Source organism: Hemibagrus wyckioides, linkage group LG07, assembly GCF_019097595.1.
Source record: "Hemibagrus wyckioides isolate EC202008001 linkage group LG07, SWU_Hwy_1.0, whole genome shotgun sequence".
Taxonomy (NCBI): Eukaryota; Metazoa; Chordata; class Actinopteri; order Siluriformes; family Bagridae; genus Hemibagrus; species Hemibagrus wyckioides.
This window is the reverse complement of record NC_080716.1, coordinates 7,597,840-7,624,008: the sequence shown is the minus strand read 5'-3', so window position 1 is coordinate 7,624,008 and position 26,169 is coordinate 7,597,840.

Genomic DNA, 26,169 nt, shown 5'->3' with positions numbered 1-26,169 from the left:
GATAATACATTTGGATTTATTTTTATGAATCAGATATTCAGTCCATGTCTGAGTAGATAGAGCTTGCCAGGTTAGTGGTTACTGAAAAAAAGAGACCTCTATTCAGTATTCTGTGGTGAGGATAGGGATAAGTGACTGTCTGAAGACAGGCCCAAATAGAATGCTTAAATAGAAAAGCACACTAGCTAAATGTCCGCCATGTTCTGTCACTGTGCTTCTTGTAAAAGCTCTTCTATTGGAAGCCTCCTCCACAGGGATTGTGTATCCTCAATGTATTGACTGGCACTTAAAGATAGTTGGCTAGGATTAAGGCTGGGGAGTTTCTTAGGTATATGTGTTTTCTTTTATTTATTTTTATTGCAAATACTTCAAATAAATAAATAAATAAATAAATAGATAAATAAATAAATAAAGGATAACACATTTGCTTCAGACCTCCAGGGCTGGGAGGTTTAATTTGAGCTTTTGCTCTGTGTGGGTGGAGATTGCATGTTTTCCCTTAAATTTTATTATATCTAACAAACCAAATGTGTAGAATTATTATTAGTGGGCCAAACACCAGTGGGGCATATTCACTCTATCATAATTGTATGCTTTGTCCTTTTTCTTCTTCTATTATTATTATTATTATTATTATTATTATTATTATTATTATTATTATTATTATTATTGTTTTAGAAAAGACAATCTCTGGAATAAATAGTGTGGATGTGGGTGTGAATGTGTTTGTAAAGTTATAAGTGGTGATTTGTAACACACATTGTTCTTAAAACGAACTGATCTGCTCAGCTGTGTTTTTGTACAGAGTGAAAAGTTTTGAAACAAAAGTGCATTTGTAATGATTAATGTGTGTTTCCAAACTGAAATATCAAAGCGGTATTTAGCAGCTTTATGGTTGCAAGACTTTCCCTGAGTAGACTGTCCAAAATTAGGTTTTTCAATAACGTCTAGACCGCTGCCTTTGAACACATGCACACATGCCTTTAAACTCTCCAGAAATAGTCAGGGGACAGAAAAAAAGACAGGCGAAGCAGACAGAAGATTTTTATTTTATTTTATTTTATTTTATTTTATTTTATAAAGCATCATAAACATCTAACAGACATCATAAAGTGCCCTAGTTTTAATTATCATGTTTCTTAATTCAGTATCAGGATTTGTATATTAATTGAATAATTATTTTTTCCTCAAGTTGGTGTCATGTACTTTGCTATAAAGAAAATCTGCTCAGAGTATATAGGATAAGATGATAAAGCAGATCTACTACACTTCCATCTTCTTTTAAAAATGTGCTATATAAAAATATCTGTCCTAGAGATGAACTATGGTGTATACATATATATATATATATATATATATATATATATATATATATATATATATATATATATATACATATATATATATATATATATATATATATATATATATATATACACTATATTGCCAAAAGTATTCGCTCACCTGCCTTGACTCGCATATGAACTTAAGTGACATCCCATTCCTAATCCATAGGGTTCAATATGACGTCGGTCCACCCTTTGCAGCTATAACAGCTTCAACTCTTCTGGGAAGGCTGTCCACAAGGTTTAGGAGTGTGTTTATGGGAATTTTTGACCATTCTTCCAGAAGCGCATTTGTGAGGTCACACACTGATGTTGGACAAGAAGGCCTGGCTCTCAGTCTCCGCTCTAATTCATCCCAAAGGTGTTCTATCGGGTTGAGGTCAGGACTCTGTGCAGGCCAGTCAAGTTCATCCACACCAGACTCTGTCATCCATGTCTTTATGGACCTTGCTTTGTGCACTGGTGCACAGTCATGTTGGAAGAGGAAGGGGCCAGCTCCAAACTGTTCCCACAAAGTTGGGAGCATGGAATTGTCCAAAATGTCTTGGTATGCTGAAGCATTCAGAGTTCCTTTCACTGGAACTAAGGGGCCAAGCCCAGCTCCTGAAAAACAACCCCACACCATAATCCCCCCTCCACCAAACTTTACACTTGGCACAATGCAGTCAGACAAGTACCGTTCTCCTGGCAACCGCCAAACCCAGACTCGTCCATCAGATTGCCAGATGGAGAAGCGCGATTCGTCACTCCAGAGAACACGTCTCCACTGCTCTAGAGTCCAGTGGCAGCGTGCTTTACACCACTGCATCCGACGCTTTGCATTGCACTTGGTGCTGTATGGCTTGGATGCAGCTGCTCGGCCATGGAAACCCGTTCTATGAAGCTCTCTGCGCACTGTTCTTGAGCTAATCTGAAGGCCACATGAAGTTTGGAGGTCTGTAGCAATTGACTGCAGAAAGTTGGCGACCTCTTCGCACTATGCGCCTCAGCATCCGCTGACCCCGCTCCGTCAGTTTACGTGGCCTACCCCTTCGTGGCTGAGTTGCTGTCGTTCCCAAACACTTCCACGTTCTTATAATACAGCTGACAGTTGACTGTGGAATATTTAGGAGCGAGGAAATTTCACGACTGGATTTGTTGCACAGGTGGCATCCTATCACAGTTCCACGCTGGAATTCACTGAGCTCCTGAGAGCGACCCATTCTTTCACAAATGTTTGTAAAAACAGTCTGCATGCCTAGGTGCTTGATTTTATACACCTGTGGCCATGGAAGTGATTGGAACACCTGATTCTGATTATTTGGATGGGTGAGCGAATACTTTTGGCAATATAGTGTATATATACATATATATATATATATATATATATATATATATATATATATATATATATATATATATATATATATATATATATATTTCCAATAAATTATTTGTTAGAATGATATATTTTTTATAAATGGATTTATTAATATTGGAAAGATTTATTAATGGATTTATCACTTCTGGCCTGTTAAGTGTTGGACTCGATACTGCTCCCCACGCATGAAAACCTACATTTAAGGTCAGAATGATGTGTAAATGAGACATACCTTTTTTTTCGCAAATCCCACACAACTTTCTTTGTAGTATGTAAATCTCTAGTTATGTCTGAGGTCTGAAATCATTGTGCAACATTTCGGTATATCCTCAATTTAAATCCGCATTATGGATGTTACTCAGCTCTGAATACTGTTCACTGTGCCTAGACGTCATCTCAGTGCCTCTGACATTCTGTAAAGGCACACAAAGGACTTAATAACTATGCACACGTTTGATAGGATCTTAATTATAATGCCTATAATATATGCTAACACATGGGACTGCACAGTAGTGTGAAACTGTTGAATAGCTCCTGGCTCTGAACAGCCCATGTTTTGAATATTAGACATGTAAAATACATTTTTATTTTCCTACTAACTGTAGTAATTACCATGACACAAATTACGAAATATTTGAGCTTTAGATTTGGAAATGTCACACCTGCCAACTCATTTTGTACTTTGTATAACAGGAAGCATAAATTAATGAACTCTTCGGAGTAAACACATATTTAAATAAGGAAGTTGGCATTAGTCATGAACATCTTTATAAGAGCAGTCACTTTCTGCGGGTATTTCTTAGTTTCTCCAAAAATATGTATTTGGAACAAAACGTGCCGTAAGGCTATGTTCAGAATCGTAATTGTTCAAATGAAAATGCAATTACTTTACATGTGCTCAATTATTCAATATGCTATGGTTTATTATACAGCTAATTAGAAGTTTTAGACAACATGTTCTGACTTCTGCCACCTAATTGGGTACAATTTCCCACAATGCAGTGCTTTAGCGTAATATAGTGTCATTTACATAAACCAGCTTGCTTTTCCCAAACTCTGCTTTCCCCTAAAGAAGCAAGTGCATGATATGGTAGAGAAAGTAATACTTGGAATATTCTCTCTTTGACTCCTAGAGCATAACGGAGAGAAACGTGTTTAAAGTACAGATGCAGAAGACACAAAATAATTTTTTTCCCCTTTATGCAAAGAATAAAAGATGCAATTATACTCACACTTCAAATAATAGAGAATCAGTGGAAGAGGAAGTTTCCTTTCAGCTTTTCTATATTTCTTTTTGTTCATTTATCAAAAGGTTTCCTTTATAATTTATGTTTCTGGAGCCATGATTAGATAATCTGTTTTAAAACTGCATATTTATATAGCAGCTTATGGAACTTGTTACTTGGTTTAAGAGCCTAATGCTTAGATCTCAGCAGCAGGACAAATGAATATCCAAATATACAGTACAAACTGAAATATAATCATCCCAAAGTTTTGTATATTGGTAAGTGATGATTAAGATTTCTGACCCATAGATAACACACACTGAACATTTGCCCTGTTGAAGCCCTACCAAGTCTATAAAATCTATCACGAGCTTCGTGCCTTTCAGAACATGAGATTCTTGCTTGGTAGGTTTCAGGCCAAGTGACTGATAGGCTTGAAAATCTTCATTGTTGCTTTTGCTGAAATGTTAAGCTACAAAGAACTGAGATCAGATCTGCACAGAGATCTTGTTCACTTGTACCGCTTGTCATCACTGAGAACTGATCTACTCACAGCTTTAGATCTCCAAATAGTCCTGTCATGGCAACCACAGTAGCATGTTTGCATATTGTCTGTCTATGGGATTATTATTATTTTTATTTTTACTTTGATTTATAATTATGATTTCAATTGTGCTTCCCACATAGCATCATGCATATGTTTATTTCTTGTCAAGGTTTCCACACTCAAAGAGTGCTGAACATTTTCACTGAAACTGGCAATGCAGCACAACTGTGTGTTTTAAACACCACTCAGAAAACTTGCACACATTCATTAATCACACACTGAGAAGCGCACACAGAAAAGCCATTTCTCATTTAAACGTGTTGTAATGGAATGTAGTGCAGAGGTCATAGAGATGAGATTTTGTTTTTTTGGCTCATTTTCATTCTTTATATCCTAGTATCTAGAATAAAACTATATTACATAATAATAATAATACTATGGTATGTTATATGGTTACTATGATTTGGTTATAATTGTATTAAAACTGTTAACATCAGCATATTACAGATGTGCTGTGTTACAACTGTGCCAGTCTCAGATAAATATATGTTTGGTCAGAAAACCACAACTCTACAGGACAGTGCTTATGTTTTCTGGAAATTGTTATGTTGTGTAATTTTTACACTGTGGAAAAACCTCTCAGCTTGTTGTTATGCTATTAATGGTTATCAAGGGAATTATGGATTATGGAAAGTATTTCAAGAGATTTATTTTATGGTTACTTTGTAGTGGTATATAAATAAATAGCAAATGTATGTGTGCAATCTGCTGAACTTCATGTAGCTATGAGGGGCTTGTTTGAAGTGTTTGTGGTAATTATTCTCAGATCATGGCGAGTTTGGACCTCAAAGAGACTCTCCGAAGAATACCGAACTCACACACACACACACACACACTTAACTGTGTGAACTGATCTGTTCCAAACTCTAGACTCAACACATACATGTGTTATATAACTCCACCCATATTATAACTGTGTACATTCTGTATTTGCACATTATTCAGTTGCTGCTGTTGCTATTTTGCAAATTGTTTACAAGCATATATGTTTATAAGAACCCATTGTTTACAGTTCTCCGTTTTGCACATTTTTTGATGCTATTCTGTCTATATTGTGTATTCTGTGTATCTGTCATGTAATGTTTTTTTTTGTACTGTCTCTTTTCACTGCACTGTTTGCACAAGGTTGCACACGTTGCACATTATGTGGCTAGGACAACTAGCTTTGTGTTGTTTCGTAGCTATATGCTGTTGTTTTATGTAGCACCAGGGTCCTGGAGAAGCGTTGTCTCATTTTACTGTGTACTGCATTAGCTATATATGGTTGAAATGACAATAAAAGCTTGGCTTGACTTGACTTTTAAATATATGTTCAATTACATATAATATTTCTAAGTAAGTGTATAACATGGCCTTCAAACTAAATAATTCAAAAAATACTGTGCTTTGGCAATATGTGATTTCTGCTTCAGTGATTTTATTTCTTTGTTTGCTTTTCTATCATTTCTGAAGCCAACCTTGCATTGCCAAGCCACTTCAATAATATTGAAATATATCTACTTTTTGGAAATAAATTCCAAAGTAAAAAAAAGTTCATTCCAGCTCCACCTAGGATACCTAAAGATATTCCCAAGACAACTGTGAGAAATGACGTCTTCAGTATGTCCTAGCTCTGCTCTGTGTCCTTGTGTGCCCTAACCACCTTAACATTTTGAAATTCTTAATATTATATAAATGGAAATAATCTGTAGACATGATCAAAATGCATATATGTAAAAAAAAACATCACACTCACTTTAAACAAGCGTGCTAGGGTAGTAATAAGCCGGTATTCATATTATTTTTAGGTATTAGTACATCATTTTAAAACTATGATTTAGTTTCTCTTGATTTTAAACTTGTGGCCTTACACAAATGTAATACTTCGCTGTGGTTGTATTGTGGTTTTGTATCAAGTTGTCCACTATGCCAGACAAAAACAGCTGACCAAAATACATCTGAGTGGCTAATGGTCAGTTTCTTCTCAGTCCCCCAAAACAGGATAATGACACCAGCTGCGACTTCAACATGCAGAATTTACATGACTAACCTGGTTTAAAAATCAACATTCACAAATAAAGCTGCTATTATTTTATTTATTTATTTATTTATTTATTTATTTATTTATTTATTTATTTATTTATTTATTTAAGTCCACATTGTTGAGTGTGCAAGAATAGAGAATTAACAGCAAAAATGGTCACGTTCTAGTAACTTATAGACTGCACAGTAAGCATGTACACTTTTGTATAGGTTTCAAAAATCACATTACATCGCAATTTTCTGCAACTTTGCTTCTGAGCTTTGCAGTCAGTTTATTACACTGTGTCACAGGCCTCCAGTAGTGCAATGATGTAATGGCAGAGAAAAGAGGCATTGTGCTAAAAAATGAGATACTCTTAGTCATGGTTCTCCCACTATGATGATAGGACATGTTAATAGATTTATGCTGGAGTGTTTTACTCACACTGGGTATCATGTTCTTGAGATAAAACTATTGCAGCCACATGAAAAGAGCTCTCAACTATACGCTATCACCATGAATGTGGGATCTTTTGAAAAAGAAAAAAAAAACTGAGAAATCCCCTGTGTTCTGGAGAAAAGGTCTAGAGAACATGACAGAGAATTGACCTGGTATTTTATGAGGAGTGTGAATGAAGTATATCGCAAAATTGTTTGTGGTTTTATATGATGTTTTCCTGTGATGAACTGTGTACCTCATATACTGTATGTCTTCCTTGGTTAGCCATGATTCTCTCAGATCAATAGTTTAAAAAATGAATGCAGGAGACGTTTTCACAGAAAACATTCACGATCCCCAGTGGGGCTTTTTCAGGCAGTTTCTCACAATTCTTACTGCTTTATTGATTCATATTAAACATAAACATCCAATATGCAGCTATTTGGCGGAATGTCTTTTGCAGTGGATTTCTGAATATATAAATTATATACACAAGTCTATTGTAGTCCATTGTGGGAATATGCTGGGCATGAATTAGATTAGAACTTATGACTTTAATACCACATATAGTATGGAAAAATATGAATGGTTAAATTAAATAAACAAATGTTTTTCACATGGCTTTATTCACGTAAAATATGTTAAAAATCCCTTTTTCATGTTGCTAGTGAAACAATGCAAGTTATGCTTTCCCTCAGGCATATATATTTCCATGTGATGTGCTATATTTTCTTTGCTCAGCAAGCCCAAGATCAGTGCATTAGAAGTCGGCTAGTTCACATGGCTTTGTTTGAAATCAGATTTTCTGTTGTCCCTAAACAAGTACACACACTTATACATTTATTTCAGCACGTTCTTCATTTCATTTCATTTCAATTCAATTTCAATTCCATTTTATTTATATAGCATACTAATATGTTCAAAATAAATTCAGGATATAAATTTAAGACAATATTATGTAGAAACCTCGAAATGGAACCCATCTTCATCTTGTCACTTTTTTAACCTGAAAAAAATTGCTTATGTTACACATATGTGTAGGTTTAAATACTTATTACAATAAAAGAAATATTATATTTACACAAGTATTCATACCTTTTACTATGAAATATGAGCTCAAGAGCATCCTATTTCCACTGATCAACCGTGAACTGTTTCTACCCAGATTAGGAGATCAAATGAATTTGTGTTTGATTCGGTTGCTTGTAAATGATTTAGAAACGCACTTCTACTTAGAAATTTCTACTATATAAAGGTCTACATCTGATTGTGTATGTCAGAATGAGGCACAAGCCATGAGGTCAAAGTAAGTGTCTGTAGACCACAGAGACATCATCTGGAAGTACAGCAGCTTTAAGGAACACAAGATTTCTCAATCAATTCAATTACAGAGATATGGTGGAGGAAGCTGCTTGTCAGTGCTCAGGATTGAACCTGAGGCAAAGGTTCACTGTCCAAAATGTCAGTGATGAGAAACACACAGCTGTCTGTGAACATCCTTGAGTGACCCAGCAGGACCCTGCCAGAACCTTGAACTCGACTGTACATCTGTAAAAAAGCTTCAAAAGAGCAGTACAGTGATACTCACTTCTCTCTATCCAACCTGACAGATGGCTCTGAGCAGTGGTTCTGAGGAGAGAAATGAGAGAATCCAGCAGCTAAGCTTGAGCATCATAGCAAAGATAATTTGATGCTGTAATTACTGTTCTGTCTTTTGTAGATTAAAAATGAGTGAAATCTTTAACAGTTCTCTGGGGGTCTGTGCCTCAGATTCCTCTTCTTCACTGACAGGAATGGAACACAGTGGAGTTTTCTGCTGCTGTTGTCCATCCGCCTCAGTGGTGTGTGTATTCTGAGATCACCACAGTTGTATAGAGTGGTTGTATGAGTTACTTTAATCTACTGTATCTAAACCTATCCAGCCATACTACACTCTCAGTGACAAGGTGTCTCTACCTTCAGAACCGCTGCACATTGGATGTTGTTGTTGTGTGTGGAAATCTCAAAGGATCAGCAGTTTCTGAAATGTAAATGGAAATTGAATTGGAATTCTTTTTCAGTTCATCACAAAGGGTTTTTGGTACAAATGATATCATCAGTACATTCTCTTTTTGCTTTAATGACAGTTTGCACTGGAACTGACAGAGACTCCACAAGTTCGTGTAAAACCTGATAATCCATGTTAGATCAAATCCACTGCTGTTTCATCTGAACATATCTTTCAGGCAAAAGGAGGAGACTTATAGAAAATCTAACATGGGCAATATCACAAATCAAATTAAATAATGACCTAGAAATTACAAAGAGCTTGAAAACTGAATAATCAAGATGTTTTCCTTTTTTGTTTTATAATTTTCAAAATTCTAAAGCTGGCTGTTTATTTCCAGTGAAATTTTTTTTTTAATTTTCAATTTCCAATACTTTTGGACCTGTGTGTGTGTTCATACACATCTACTGTAGTATAATATATAATATATACATAAACACAGCATTATTCTCTGACTGTAAATAGATGGGCTGTTAGAAAATGTACAGTAAATGGAGCTCTGTTATAAGTGCTTTGTAATGACAATTTCCATTCCTGCAGAGTTTCCCTCTTTCATTGAGGTTGAGTGTACACAGCAAAACCATTCTCACACTTCTACAGAATGATAATGAATTAAATAAAGGGGTTCGGGATCAGTGAATCCAATCAATGAAGTTGAGAGGCAGAATAAATAGCTGCTCTGTAAAGGATATTAAACGGGTCCACTTGGGTCCTTGTAGGTCCTGGTAACCCAGGTCGAGAGATATTACCAGGATTGTCAGTGTTAGCGCTTGATACTAGCAAGACGTGTTTAGATAAAAGGACTTAAGGGACCAGGGGTGTGAGCTGGTAATAGGCTTATACCAAAGAAGAGAGTGATTACTATAGGAGGCAGGGGATGCAGGCAGGAAAGCAGGGGGTACATATTGGTCCGCTCTCACTCCTGCCCTTTTCATCCTTTTTAGCAGCCATCATCTCTCCCTGTGGGGCTTGTCAATTTCTCCAGGACTCATAATTGCTTCACTTGCTTTTGTACTATGAGGTTCCTGCTGCGTTATCAGAGGCTACAGCTGTAACGATGAGTGAGATTACATTATCGATTTCCATGTTGGTTACCACTTTTCTCTCAGACTCTGGCTCTCTATCAGTAAGCACGTTTGATATGTGCCGGTTACTTTCCCACATCGATGTGCTGTGAGCATCCCTCTGCAATGCAGGTGAGTGTTCACTGCAGTGAAAGAAACTGGATGTGATTCCTTCTGTGTGGATCGAACATGTACAATCGCCTGAATCTGAATCTATTGAAAGGACACTCTTCTACATCTTTCTGTGGAGAGACATTCCACAGGAGGAAGATATGAATTGCTCTTATCTGTAAGGTTTGTCACAAGACATTTATTATAACTAGCATGTAGTTTATATAATTAATGAGAAATATATTCTTTATGTATTGCTACTCTTCCTGAAGCTTGTATACGAATATGATTTCAAGTATTCCTCATGCAAACATTCAATTTTGAAACTTTTTCCATTTTCCCTTAAACAGCATTGGGCAGAACTAAATATTTGTTAAGTTATAGAAAGAATCCAGTGTTCTTTGCACAGTTGCACTATTGGGGGATGTCATGTCAGTGTTTTGGCTAATTGGATATTTCCCCTTCCAAATCTGCAAGTGTGCAAAAAATAGCTCCTTAAATAGCAAAATAATATCCTAACTGTATTTCTCCAGACTTTTCTGAGTGACTTGCCCTGACACCATATGCAGTGAAAATAATACTTAGTAAACAGTTTCCATCCACACAGGCAGCATTCTAATAGAGATTAGGCCACAGGACATACAATTTGCCTTCATTTCTATTCTGCTGAGCTCTGTTACCCCGACAACCATGCCCCCGCTGAGCTTGGAGAGATTCTCCCATGATCCAATTAAGGTACATGTCCTCACAACTACACTGTAAACCATGGCAGAGGCTAACTATAATTACCTCTGGGGAGGAGGGGCAAAACTCCAGTAGCCCCCTTTTGTCCTCAGCAGGCTAGGAGCAGACTCCTGTCAGTGGGGGTTCTGGTGGGTCATGGCATGCTGGCAGTCTGCTGTAAATGTTTAGAGACGAAGACTAACGTACACAGTTGGAGATACAGATCAACATAATGAGGCCCTGTGGTTTCTGTTCACATTTATGCAGATACATAGAGAAGGGTCGAAAAGTCTGAGACCGCACTGAAAATCTGGGATTTTTGAAATTAATATATTTATTTATTTATTTTGTTTTATTTTTTTTTTTAAATGCTAAAACAACCACAACAACAAGGGAAATGTACAACATTAAATATTTGAGATTTTGCACATTTTCTAAGTCAATATTTAAATTTAAGCAGATTTGGGATATTGACAGTGTTAACTCCTTTGTACAAAAGGTCATGATTTCCATCAGATTCATCCCTTTTGGTGAAGCACATGTTCATATGACACACTAATGGACTTGATCTAACATGACTCAACAGGATTTTCACAAACCTGTGGAGTCTTTGTGCACAAAAAAGGATACTAATTACTTCTGAAATTCATGTAAATAATATAATTTGTAATAAAAAACCTTTGTGTTAAAATGAAAATGAATGCCGAACAGAAGATTTTTCACTAGCCCTCTCAGACTTTAGCCCTGAAAGTCAGATTAATCCCTGAGTTACTAAGTTCAAATAGAATTGAGCTAATATATGTGTGGATTTGTGTGCGATTGCAGTTAGAGCCGTGTTGTGAATGAATTAGAAGAACATCACATTGAAATCTGCTAAACTTTTAGGTTAAAGGTGATGAATTGCAAAACTGTTCAGAACACAATATAAATGCAAAAACCAAGTGGTATTTATGAGTGTGCATTTTTTAATAAGATATTTTTAAGAAGAAAGCTTTTTCACTGTTTTTTGATTGCTGCTGGTCTGAACATTGAACAGGAAGCTTTATCAGGGGAGTATTACCGTAAGTACTCGAGATGTTCTCAATAATTGGAGATACAGGGATATCGTTTCAAGAAACCTTAATATCATGCTGTTTTTACTTTGTCTTCAAACGGCAGGGGAATAAAGCTTATGCAAATTGAACTCCTGCCCTTTGGATGTATTATTTTGTTTGCACAAACCATTCCAGGCTGCAGGAAATAACACTGCAGGTGAAAAAGTTGTAAATTATTTGTCTGAAAGACATATTAGTTAGTAAGTTTTAGCCTGTATGTTTTCTGCAAGTGTTAGTGCATGTTTCTACACAAGACTTTAGTAAATTTAGGGTCTGTACATTTTTACTTGACGCAATAATGCCACTTAGATCCATTTGCTAAGCTGTTTCTTAATTATAAGAATGGAATAGTCTAGGAGTAAGGGTAACCTAATAAAGCTGACTGATGCTTTGATTTAACAGTAACCGGTTTTCTTTTTTCTGTAAGTACTGTGGTAAATCACATAAATATTCATGTGGTCTCTAAGCCATGACCTTACCTGAAAAGCGGTCAGAAAGTGCTCTGAGTATAGAGCTCCAGGAAGATGGCCAGTGTGATAACTGTAAATCATTCAGTAGAGCTGGTATAAGGCAGATCATTCACCAGCACCTTTATCAAGTTTAGCACATTATTTTTTTCCAGTCACAACAGTATAGCAAAGCTGTAGGTATGTAAGTGGGCTCATACTACTTTGTTTTTGAAATGAATGCAGCTCACATAAAAATTTACATTCTTCAGATGTATGGCTCATGGGATCAGTGGCTTTGGATGTTATGTAACATCATAATAGTTCTAATAGTTCATTAATAGTTCCTCATTGGCCCTCGATTGCTGTTGTAGATAGGACATTATTTAGTTACATTTACATTATTTTCTGTTCAGCGTCACGCAAATGAGGATGAGGTTCCCTTCTGAGCCTGGTTCCTCTCTAGGTTTGTTCTTCATATCATCACAGGGAGTTTTTCCTTGCTCATTAGGGATAAAATAGGGATAAACAGTTTAATAATTTAATGTAATCATTTTTTTTCTTCTCCTTTCTCTGTTTCTCTACTTTTGTAAAGCTGCTTTGAGACCATGTCCATTGTAAAAGGCACTATACAAATAAATTGAAATGTAAATTGAAATGTACATAACTTCTAAAATGGTGTCTGGGAGTTCTGAAAAATAAAAGCAATCTTTCTTCCTTAAATCCAATCAATCTTCGTTATTCTTGAAATAATTTTCTCATTGCACATAATAATGGACATGGGTCTAATGAGCGTATTTTATGCATCTCATTATGCTGAAAAGTAGATTCAAAATTAATGACACAAAACCAATTTCAAAATATCTTGCCAGGGAATGTACTGAGCAATGTGTGTGTGTGTGTGTGTGTGAGAGAGAGAGAGAGAGAGAGAGAACTGGAAAATAATAACATAATAAAAGCAAGTTTAAGTCTGAGTGGTTTGTTTATTCTAAAGCTGTTAAATCTAAAGCTGTCATAGCTGTGCTTGTGTCTTTCAATAAATATAAAAGTCTACTTCCATTAGCTTTATGATTTAAACTGCTTCGGATTCTCTGCCACTGGCTCCAGTTTCCAATTCAGCTGCGTACAGTATATTCACCTACACCACTTTTTCTCCTTTCATTTAAAAAATTACTCATCAAGGCATATCCATGGGAAAAAAATCATTCAGGCCTATGAATATCTTTATATGCTAAGAGTTTATATGCTGCTGTGACCTTGGCAGAAGTAAATTAGATGATGCATTTCTTCAGGCTGAGGCTAAGTCCATTTCTTTGAGTGTGAACACAGCATTTTTCCCTTATGTTCCCTGCCTCTTTACCCAGTGATTGCCATTTACACTCTTTCTTAAATTAAATAATTTTAGTTTTTGGTACAGTAAATCGATTTGAAACCAAGCTATGGCAATGAAAGTAAAGTTAACTGAAAGTGGATAATCAGTCCGGTTGTTCAAATATTCTGGTATTTTATTTATTTATATATTTATTTATTTTATTATAATTTTTTAATGCGAAAAACATGACTGAACATATTCCAAAGCTTTAAAACTCACAAGAAAGTGGGCAGGAATTTTTATATGTATTTTTTATTAAAGAATTCATATCAAAGATGAATACATTTGATTTTTTTTTTGTTTTATTTAATCACAGCTTAGAGGTTTTCATTTTCTCACTTTAAAACTCATTATGCCCGTGTTCTGTAGCATACTTTTCTGTATAGACTATTTCTGTCCTGTATATAATTCTTTTTAAACCTGTCTGGTGTAAAACGACATCCGTTCAGTCTGTAGGTGATCTCAGACCTTTGACAGGCAGTGTATTGGGAATCTCAATGTGAAGGTAAGATACACAATCCTTTCCTCTATGTGCTGTCTTTTTAATCATAAATGTTCAATGTATTTCAAAGTTCATTTTATACAGCTCAGTTCATACCTGTACATTTCCTTTTTTTACCCCTTACAGCTGTCAGATCAAATCTTTAGGCTTTACTATCTATGCACAGAAATTTCAAAACTATTTTGCTCATTTTTTTTACAGAATGTGACAGCTTAAAAATGTGAGTGTTGGAGGATGCAATCATCCAATAATCATAAACTATAGGCTAATATGATAAAGGAATCTTAGATTAGCATAACCAGAAATTAATCACACTAAATAACCATACAAATGCACAGTGGTAGTATTTAGATCTCTGTGAGAGTCGTGTCTCAGTTCTGCATGATTCTGATCTTGGAAGGTTCTTGCATGATATCAGCATGAGTGAGTCGCTCTGACAGTTTGATGCCACAGTCTGACAGTTTGATGTCACGTTGTGTCACAGTATGTCACTCTGAAATGTATGTTTTGGAATGTAAATATACTCAAAGAAGGGAGCATGTTGACTTGGTGGCCAGTATATTTGCCTCGCACCTCCAGGTTCAAGAGTTTGAGTCCAGCCTCCGCCATATGTGTGTGTAGCCTGCATGTTATCCCCGTGTTATCTTGGGGTTTCGACTGGGTCCTCCAGGTTCCTGCCGCAGTCCTAAGACATTGTAGGCTAATTAGCATCTCTAAATTGTGTGAGTGTGTGTGTGATTGTGCTCTGAGATAGACTTGCATCCTGTCCAAGGTGTCCAAGTCTCCCAAAACAGGCTCCCCTGTGACCTAATAGGATAAGTGGTGTAGTGAATGAAAGGATGGATATATATATATATTTGATAAATTATTTGTTCCCCTGCTGATTTTGCCCACTGACAAAGATCAGTCTGTAATTTTAATGGTAGGTGTATTTGAACAGTGAGAGACAGAATAACAACAAAAAAAATCCAGAAAAACACATTTCAGAAAATTTCACACTACGCCGTGAAAGACTGAAATCCAGTAGCGCCCGCAAGGTCCCCCTGCTAAAGAAAGCACATGTACAGGCTCATCTGAAGTTTTCCAGTGAACATCTGAATGATTCAGAGGTCATGTGGTCAAATGAGACAAAAATCCAGCTCTTTGGCATCAACTCAACTCGCCATGTTTGGAGGAGGAGGAGTGCTGCCTATGACTCCAAGAAGACCATCCCCACCGTCAAACATGGAGGTGGACACATTATGCTTTGGGGGTGTTTTTCTGCTTAGGGGACAGGACAACTGCACCGCATCAAAGGGACGATGAACAGAGCCATGTACCGTCAAATCTTGAGTGAGAACCTCCTTCCCTCAGCCAGAGCATTGAAAATGGGTCGTGGATGCAAAGAGGAGTGGGCCCAAATTCGTTGAGATATGAGATGTGTGCAAACCTGGTGGCCAACTACAAGAAATGTCTGACGTCTGTGATTGCCAACAAGGGTCTGCCACCAAGTACTAAGTCATGTTTTGCAAAGGGGTCAAATACTTATTTCACTCAATAAAATGCAAATCAATGTATAACTTTTTTGAAATGTGTTTTTCTGGATGTTTTTGTTGTTATTCTGCCTCTCACTGTTCAGATAAACCTACCATTAAAATTACAGACTGATCATTTCTTTGTCAGTGGGCAAACTTAAAAAATCAGCAGGGGATGAAATAATTTTTTCCCTCACTGTATTTTTATAACACACAACATTGGGAAAGATCATCTCAAGGATTGGATTCTTTATGAATAGTTATGAATTCCTTTAAAGTAAGCAGTAAGAGGAGCAGATAAGTGTCTAATCAGCTTTATTTACAGAAGAGTACATTAAAATAACCGAAAAAACATTATTTTATTTATTCAACAACTGAAAATAGTGAATTAAAATGAAATAGTGTTTACTTTATATCCTGAGGGCATATTACAATTTCATAGCCTCTATCATTTTCAGTTTAAAATGGTCTCTTGCTTTTATTTTTATATTATGTTACAGTATATACATTATATTACTGTATTTGACTTATGAGGAAAAAATGTGATCTGCATTTTCAGTTCCTATTTTTTTTTTTTATCCCTTTATTTTTAAGGCTTAAAGACAAGTCTATATTACACAGGTAATTGTAATAATCTGAATAAGTAAAAAAATCTAATTAAGTAGCGATGTATAATGCAAATCTGTATGTGTGGAGCTTATTTTTCTGTAACATTTCAACTTGAGTCAAGTTCATGACTCTGAATAGAGTCGTCACTGCAGCTGTAGCATCACTGTGCAGTCCATAGTGCGAATGCTAATTCCCGTACCTATAGATCGTGCGGCTGTGAAATAAAGTTGTATATTTATTTTAGTTTTAGCGTGAGAATGTCTTGTATGTTTGTCTGTGCCAGTACAGCTTATACAGGCATGCTGGTTTATATTTGCTTTATATTTCTTTGTGCTGAGTTTTGTTGAAGCCTGCTGGGTTTTGTTATCCCTGTCAGGTTTTCCTTTGCCAAGCCATTTCTGTGACTAAACACAAGTCCTGTGTCTGTGCTCTAGATGTGAGTATGCCAGTAAAAAAATTTTAAAACTAGCTTCCTCGCTAGTTTATCTTCCTTTACTCCAATCTACATATTTTTGTCAAACACAGCTCATCAATCTATGCTATAGTAACAATTCTTTAATTTAATAATCATTAGATCAACACAAATTAATTGTGGTTAAATTATTATTATTATTTGACTTTTTTTTTACTTTTTTGTCTAAATTTGGTCTATTTCATTATCCACAGAAATAGATTTCCGAATATACATTACTGTTCTTGCATTAGGAATATTCTGTATAATCATATTAGTGTTTACAAAGTAGATTAAAGATGATTCCAAGACATTAATGGGAACTTTACATACCAACTTAAGGAAAAAGTTTAGAACAGCTGCTGCAACTCTATGGTAGGGGACCAACAAGCTCATTATGCTAGTAACAGCTCATTAAGTCCAGTCCAAGTTGTCTCTATAGGAGTTTATATCCTTTCACTGTGTGTATCCTAAAAAGCCGTCCACTTTATCTACCCCACACTACTTCTGTGTAAACAGCATATGTGCCAGCGGTTTTATAGACGTATAATGAAGTGTGATGTTTCGTTTAGTTGTTTTGATCTGTTGAGCTTATGGCACTTCTTACCTACTCTTTTCACTCTCAGAGTGCACTACATATTCATTTCAAGGCAGCTATTTTTATCATTTAAAAATCACATTAAAGCACTTCACCTTCTTAGTACTCCACTATCATTTCGTTTTTAATCAGTTTTCTGTTCAAGCTGCCAAAGGTGTGATTTGGGTTTGAAGTGTGCACAGTGAAACAGCTACCCTCAATTCCCTGCAGGCCTCCTCTTTCATCTGATCATATTCGAAAATGCAAATTTGCTGGAATTCTTTCATATTGAGGATGAACACTGTTATATATTTTTCACCTTTGATTAATATGGCTGTCAATTAGGTTTAATGAAGCTTGTCTGCAATCCACTCTGAATCACGCTGTCGTGTGTACTATAGATATCACCTTCTGTTCCCTGCGTGTTTCTAGCTCCCTGCTGAGGTGTGGGAGCTACCATGCTGTTCAGAAATGTTCTCCTTCCAAAACTCTATAATCTAATCTCGAGAGAGAGATGGGGTTTAATACTGGTGAGGATTTGTCAGAATTTCCACAAGCTTTCTCTCTATGTCTCAGTTGGAGACAAATACACACAAAGACACACAGCGAGCAAAAAGAACTGGGACAGGAAAATGAAGGTAAAATACAAACAGGCTAAGAGTTGATAAAGAAGGCAGAGAAAGTGAAAGATGGGATCTCTTTACATGGCCGCTCTGTATAATATGCAATCTAGCTGGGAAGCAGTCCATTAAGTATTAATAACTGGTTTATTGGGGACGCGTAGATCACTGAATCTTTTCAGCCTTACAGGAAATACTCCCCGTTCCTTTTAATGTATTCAATTAGAACTGGTGAAGGTCTGATCTTAAATCTGACAAGGAACAGCTTATAGGAGATGTACTGAATATAAATGCGTGGTGACTCAAATTCTTTTTGGAATTTTAAGTCCCTATTCTTCCTGTGTAGATATTTTACCTGATGTAAAGATGATGGTCTGTGTTCTCGGTATTTCATGCACTGCAGTTGTCCAAAAATACATGCAAATACATAAAGTCGTGAGGGAGTAGCTGCTCACCCTGGATTTTGTTCTACTAAATTTCCTGTAGAAAATGTATAGATTGTTCATGCAATAAACTGTTAAAGAAGTTGTAAAAAGACTAAAGAGGCAGCAATAAGAAAACCACTTTAACATACAGTAACGTGGAAAATTCATAGGAAAACTGGAAAAGCGTTAGGTGAATTTATCCATGATAAAAAGCTTCGCAAGGCACCACTTTTTTACACACACACACACATACACACACACACACACATTTGCAATTTAGAATAGCCATTCTGCTAAGCCGCCACTGTTTTTACAAAGTGGGAGGAAAACATATAAAACTCCTTACAGGCAGCTACTCAAGCTCAGGATCGAACCAGAAACCCTGGAACTGTGAGTTGGCAATGCTACCCATGACAACAGATTAGAGAGAAAAAAGGTTTATTTAGATTCACTATATGATCAAACAAGTTCATTCTGAATTCTGCTGAAAAAACAGAGGGAGGTGGCATTGTCATACAACGAGTAGCATTGTCACCTCACAGCTCCAGAATCCTGGGTTCAATCCTGAGCTTCCTTCCTTTCTTCCAGGTTCTTCTACTTTTTTTTCCTACCAATGTCCAAAAAAAACAACATGCAGACTAGTAAAATATGCTGGACTTCCATCTGAGGTGAATTCTCCCACTTTATGTCCAGTGTTCAGATACTGCTGGAGAAAGAATGAATAAAAATCCAAAGATTTCCTTTAAGGCCACTAACCCTGGATGCAATGAGCCCAAACAAAAACAAGACTGCCAGCACTACATGCCTGGGATTCTAATAACACATTCTGCATTATGCCTTAGAATATAAGATATAATAAAATAATATATTGAAATAACTATATTAAAATGTTTTTTCTGCATGTCAATCAATTCTATTGCTTCAGCCTTTATGAAACCTTTAGAAAGCAGGCTGAGACAATGGGTACATGGGCCACTTCAATGAACATGGCACATGCATGAAAAAACAAACTGACAAAGTAGAAATACAGAATAAATAAAAATTTGACACATCAGAAAACTTTTAGTGCAATAAAGAAAAATAGAAAAAAGTTACCTGGTTACATAAGAGTGCACACCTCTTATCTAATACTTTTTCTCTTAAACTAAAACTCAACCTAAAGAGTCTATACTACTCTAGATGCATCAAATTGTAAGAGTATCTCCTGTGTACAACCTTCTTGAGGTCACCCCACAGATATTTTTGTTGGGATCAGGTCTGGGCTCTGTCTAGCTCATTCAGTAACATTGATCTTCTCTTGGTTAAGCCATTCCATGGTTGATATGGATGTATACTTTGGGTCACTGTTGAGCAAAAGAATGAAATTTCTTTTTATTTTCAGTTTACTACCAGACGCCTAAAGATATTGCACTAAAATTGACATTGACTTTGATTGGTATTTGTAGATATTTATGATTTCATCCACCTTCAAAAAAGCCCCAAATCTGGCTGAAGTCAAGAAGCTCTAAGGCATGATGCTACCACCACCATGCTGCACTGAGGGTATGGGGCTCTGCTGGTTATGAGAAAACATATCTTTTGGTTTTGGGTGATTTAGTTTGGATGTTTTTTTTTGTGAGAAAGGGCTTCTGTGTAGTTTCCTGCCACACAGCCCAGACATGTGAAGAATATGAGAGATTGCTGTCACATGCAGAGAGTAATCAGTACATGTCAGAATTTCCTGCAGCTTCTTTAATGTTGCCGTAAGCCTCTTGGCAGCCTCCCTGATGTCAGGTCCATGCAGTCCATGAACACCATTTCTCAGAACTCCAGAGAAGTCTGGCCTCCAGACTCCCCACACTCACCCTTTATAATGAGAAATTTATTACCTTTATTACCTAAATAAATGTGATCATGTGATCATCTCCCACAGAGCAGTTGTACAAAAGTAGCTGTGTTGACAGTAGAGGTTACATGAATACTATGTTTTGCTAGTCCACAAATATTTCCAAAAAAATAATAATAAATTAATAAATAAAATAGTCAACTATTTGACTATATGGAATAAAAAAATCAATCTTGCACACACTTCTCCACTTCATGCAGAGTGAAATTAAAGTGTTGACAGTCCATTAAATCAAAAGAAATTTTAAACACAACTTTTCCCAGCATGATCTTGAGCTGTAGATTTGACTTCATTTAGTCTGAAATATATATAATATATTTAACCATGCTGTTTTGACTGCAGACTACATCCTTACCCTGCTGATGTTTCGACTCCCTTGTCGCCATAGTAGTGACTAGTGAATCTAGTAGTCGACTAGTTTATGTAGCTCTTCATATTGACAATGATTCTATCAACTGCTGCTTTATATAAAATGTTTACCCAAAAGGACATGGTCCTGTGGAAAGAATCAAATCCAGCATTATTGTTTTAAGCAAAGTGACTCGCTCGCTGCATAATAAACGACATCCTAGCGAGTGAAGGTTTAATATATTCAAATGAATCTAGTATTTCCTATTAGAACAACTAAATAACTTCAATAAAACACGTGCAGGATTATTAAGCCTATTTCTAACATTTATTTATTTAAGCCTTAAAATGGATTATATTGGAAATAGGTGCTTTAAATGGGCAAAAATATCTGCCAGTAGAACAAAACTACTTTATACATATTATATTTGCTTCATTGTAATGCAACAACATTAAATACTCGATCAGTTTCACAATTTGACAGATATTTTCACTTCCTAAGACACAGTGCTACTGCATAAGATTACCCTAAAGATGACTGAAAATGGTCTCACTTGGATAGCTTAAAGATTGCACTTACTTAAAGATTGCACAGTTAAAAGAGTGATAGTCTTTCCCCTTTCTTTCTATAACTTCACTTTATACTGTACTGTAGATTTACAGCTAAGAACTCTACTGAAATCATAGCAGATCCTGCTGCTCATACTGACCATCCTTCTAACACTGAAGTTGAAGAGGACTTTGTTCCTCTCAGGGTTTTTCTTTCTCATGTAACATTCTTTCTTCTTCTTTCCACTGTTTCCTCTTGCTTCATCTTTACAGATCAAAATCTACACTGATTTCAGAAAGGCTACTTTGTTAGACGGTCCATTGATACTTAAATAAAATTAAACTGAACTGAACTTTCTTTTTTCTCCTTCTTCTAAAAATTTTTTTAACCAAGCTAATTTAACCAGCTACAGCTTAACCTCCAACAATATCATGTCTTTTTTTTTTTTTTAACTTCAGAGCAAGTTAGATAACTTAGAGAGAGAGAGAGAGATAAAAAGAAAAAAAGAAAAACATTACAAAAAAGTGATATCAGAAACACCAGCAAGTTTTGTGAGGAAAAAGATTCTGGCAAGTATTGAAGCCTCCAAATTTGTCAGGTCATTCCCACCAGGCTTAAAAAAAAAATCATTAAATTACTGTAATTTTCATTTTATTATTCACAAGGGGTTTAAGATGTTTCGAAACAACCTAAAGTCAACATTTAAAGGTTAATCTAATTTAAATGAGACATTTTAGTTAATTGCTATACATATTGGTGCTTTTGTTTGCTAATCTTTTTTTAACGATCAACACTTCATTAGAACTGAAGAATTTAAGCAATATTAATAATAGCTATTAAATTGTTAAAAATTTAAGAATGTTAAGAATTGTTTACTGAATGTGAGAAGTAATTTCATTCCGCCTGTGAATTTTAACAGGATAGATTTTTACGTTGACAAATCTAGCTGGGATTTTCCCACAGAGATGAATCTAACATTTTAGTAGCTAGTAGATTCATATTTAGAATATGGTCATATCACCTCTGGCCTATTACTCCATAGTATTGCAGTTTACTACTGTCTTTTATCACTGAATAGTGCTATGTGAAACTACTCTAGTGTAATTTGCTGAATAACACTTGCAGATTATTTATTTGTCTGGGAGCGGGCCAGTTTTTTTCTGGTTTGTGCTCAATTTTTATTTGCATGGTCATAAATAAGGGCTCCTGTGCCGGTGTGGGTGGAGCAGCACAACAGGGGGTATGACACTCAAAATCTGCTGCTGTATAGATTTCCCAACCCACATTGGTCCAAAAACTGTGCTTGTGCTGTGCTTTGTCAAAAATCTATTTCCCTGTCTTCAAGCACAGGCCTAAGGTCCTTCCCTGTTTCTTACAACCCAGTTTAGTGCATGTACACTATAAATGCCAGCACTAACAAATATGTCAATATCAATAAGATATCTATGAAAGTAATTACCAGACTCACCAAATTAATTGCTTTTTGGAGATGAGAAATTTGTTTGATGAACATGCTATGTCTCAGATGTTCAACTGTTCAAGTGCATGAATAGTCAGAAAATATTTCTCATAAAAATTCTACTCTTGAGAGCCCAGTGATCCTGACCCCTGGACCTGCTTGATCCAGCCTAATGCCCTACGTCTGGTTGGAGACTTCATGTTAAAACTAGAATGATCTCCTGGTTTCATAATTGCACTTTCATATACACAGTTATAGAAAGGAGACTTTTTATAATCTCACTCTCCAATGTCACGCAGATGAGGATGGGTTCCTCTTACGGTTTCTTCCTCATATCAACTTAGAGTTTTTCTTTCCCTCCATCGCCTTTTGCCTGTTCGATAGGGGTACATTGGTACATTTATAAATTAAAAATGTATTTCATGAATTTACGTATTTCTCTAAAGCTGCTTTAGAGACAATACCCATTATTAAAAGTGCTATACAAATAAAACTGAATTACAAAAGCTATTAAACAATTGCATTATAGAAAAAGAATCAAAAGGTTGTTAAGACATATTTCATCCCAGATAAAAAGATATGTAATACATGACATTGTCCAGACACTGCAAGATGGATGGTCTTTGTAAATGTGTAATCCACATGTTGAACTGAGCGGGTGTGAATTGAATTGCTGGTTTAAAATAGACACGTGTCTGGTGTGTTAAGAGCGGCTAGAAACAGAAACATTTTTCATGGCATGATTTAGTCCTTCTGCGACTATAACTGTAGGAGTGTATCCAGAATCACAGCGTTTGTGACCATTACCATTACAGTATTAATGCAAAGCCTATAAACTGAATGACAATGTGGAAAACGTGTCTGATACAGTGTCTGCTTAGCTGCCTTGAAAAGCCTGTTTACCCACAAGGGAAACATCAGCTACTGTAACTATTAATAATCTAAACCAGAGTGAGCTAATTAGTTTCATCTCTTAGCCAGTGTATATGTAAAGATTATTAATGCTTGTTTTTAGAGCATGTCTTTAGCACCAATAATACTATAACAACTAATGCAAACAATGGCAAATATTGTTCTGACCTTTCTTATTAAGGATCAATAAAAAAATATTTGTATCCATTTCTGGATATTTTTTCCCCATTATTTTGCTCCCTAAAATAGCCACAGCAGGTAGAAGAGAACAGCTGGAGTGAGCAGACAGAGGGGCATTTTGCCTTAGAATACTGCACAGGGAAGCTGTGCAAAGAATATTAACTGGCTAAAAGCTGAGAAAAACAACAGGGCAATGAAACAGGATAAACAAAAATCAAAGTGCTGCCTGAAAGAGTCTCGAACAATGAACACACATTGCTGGGAACAGAAATATAGAGAGTTGTACAGCAGTGCTGCACTGCATGGCCAGTGTTAATGCAGTGCGAGTCTCTTGTTGCTGCTGTCTTTGAGGCTGAATTCCACCTACTCGCTCCATGAGGAATATTCACCGGTTCTGGCTTCACCCACATAAAAAAACACTGAATATTTACTGGGGGAAAAAAGCTTTGAGATATTTTAGGAAAAAAAAGAAATCTAACCTCTATTATTATTGTATTGTGTTTAGTATTAGATGTTCACTTTGCATGCAGTGGTGGGAATAGCAAGTCATTTGGCAATTCTCGATGTGATTCACACTGGAAATGTCTGCCTTTTACAATCTACCACAAGATCTGATTCAAGATATGGATTAGTGATATAATGCAATGCTACTGTCTAATCTGTTTATTGCTCCAAATATTTGTACTTGGAGACCCAGCAGACATATACTCTCCTGCGTACAGCTGGTGGTTTGCGTGGGCTATATGGAGCAGTGGATCTATAAATAAATCAGAACTTGTTTCCCTTACCCAATGGCTGATTTTTATTTATTTATTTATTGTATGCAATTCAAGGTTTTGGAAATGACCTTGGGGAGGGAATTTGCTGAAATCTGGCAGCCTACATCCTTTACATTCAAGAAAGTTAAAGATTTTTTCTGTCTGTTTGTTTGTTTGCTCATCCAGCCTTGATGCCCACACCTCATGTGTGTATACCAATGCCACCACTTCAATTTATACCAAAAGGCAAGGTAAATACCGTAAAGATTTGGATTTATAGCACATTACAGATCTTAAAAGCTGTGCATCAGCCTGTCTGCCTTAGAAATTATGATTTTCTAACCCGAGTTTAATCTCAAATCTCACCCAGTGGCCCTACAACATAATTACGTCTGTGTTCTTATGCAGAATCAAACACCAGGGAATCTACAAAATGAAGCATTTCAATGCCAGAAGCGCAGAGGGAATTTTACCCTCTTCTTCTTTAAGCTTCAAATGGACCGCAGCCATTACAGGGAGTTTGTCTTCATGTCTTCATAGCCTGGGGCAAAAGATGAGAATATCAAGGATGGGTTTTTTTTTTTTCTTTTTATTTCATTATTTTCTGATGGGCTCTGCATGTGTTTTGCACAGTGACTCACATCAGTTATACTGCACCTTTCCTTATCGCTTACTGTGCCTTCCTCTGTAGAGCTAAGACTTTCTTATATACATAATTAGAATTTAATTTCTTTGATTCATTGAGTTTGAGATGGGGAAAGTCCTTCATGAAGTGAACATAAACCATGACTCAGTCCGTTTTAATCCGTTCAATTGACGGTGCCGATGATCAATGAAAAACGTGGTTCACTCTTTAATAGGTTCGGCTGTAGACCAGTTGAAATCAAAGATTCAGGTGGCGCTTATTGATTTGGAACATCAGACCCATCAGATCTTATTTTCTCAAGTGGGAAACTGATTTGTTGACTGCTGCTTCTTTTCCCCTTCAACCCAATGAAACAGCTTCCTTGTGTGAAATAATTACAGCTCATTAAAGCTAGTGGTCAGATGATCAGTCACTGCTCCACTCTTCGCCTTCCTTCACTGATGTCCTTCAGCTTGCTAGGGCTCATCTGTCATTCTTTTATTCCACTGTCAGCTTATTGATTCACGTCTCGGTTGCATCCAAGGATGCCACTATGCCAATTCCTATTGCTTTTTTTCCCATCAGTGAATGCTTTTAAATGAACGCATAACTAACACAGAGCATTTAATCAGTTTTTACATTTTTGGACTACGCTGTTGTTAAACATCAGTCACTCTTCATAATTTATTCATTTGGTTTGAATAAAAGGAACAGTTTGAATAGAACATTTTTTTGCACTCTTTCTTATGCTTGTTAAAGCAGAAAGTTAAAATGGGTAGTGGTTACACAGGAACAACAATAATTAACATGCAGGCTTTTGTGTGGCTAATGTTTATGTTTTTGCCTTTTCTGGATAGAGACCATGTCAGCTTATCAACTCTGAGAATGTGCTATTTAAGATGTTATGTTGGGCTGCGC